The sequence below is a fragment of the Penaeus monodon genome, chromosome 27, assembly GCF_015228065.2.
Source record: "Penaeus monodon isolate SGIC_2016 chromosome 27, NSTDA_Pmon_1, whole genome shotgun sequence".
In the NCBI taxonomy this organism is placed as follows: Eukaryota; Metazoa; Arthropoda; class Malacostraca; order Decapoda; family Penaeidae; genus Penaeus; species Penaeus monodon.
In genome coordinates, this window is record NC_051412.1 from 16,451,878 (window position 1) to 16,452,456 (window position 579).

A 579-nucleotide genomic window follows, 5' to 3' on the forward strand; every position below is an offset into this window, starting at 1 on the left:
GAGTATAGTGAATTCAGAGTGAAACTGAAGGATAAAGCATTAAGAAAAGCCCTTAAAAAAGAGAAAGAAAGAAGAAAAGGTACTGAAAAAGAGACTCAAGAAGTGCAAGAAGCAGCAAGAGAAAAGCAAAAAAAGTCCATCAAAAGAAAGTGAATAAACTGAAGAAGAAGTATAAAAAGCTGAAGAAAGACAGGAGAAAGAGAATAAGAAGTTGAAGAAGGAGAGCTGCACGAGAAGACAAAGAAGGATTCAGCTGAACAAGAAAACTGACTTAACAAGAGAGCAAGGGCAGAGCACTCAAGAATAAGCCAGAAGTGGTGGAGAATGGTTCAGCAATTGGCCAAGTGTCACATGAATGATGTCAAACCAAGCGACGGCACCTATGACAGAGAGGATTGGAAAAGCAGGAGAGTGTCCTACGCGTGTTCTTATGATCAAGAGAGTGGGAGACATAGGTAGGTATACTCAGATTAGATAAATCAGAAGTATGTGTTTTTTGTGATTACGAGGCAATTATTTTTGAAAATTTTCTTGTTTTAAATAGTGATTTCTTAGTCATCATATATTCCTACCCCCTTT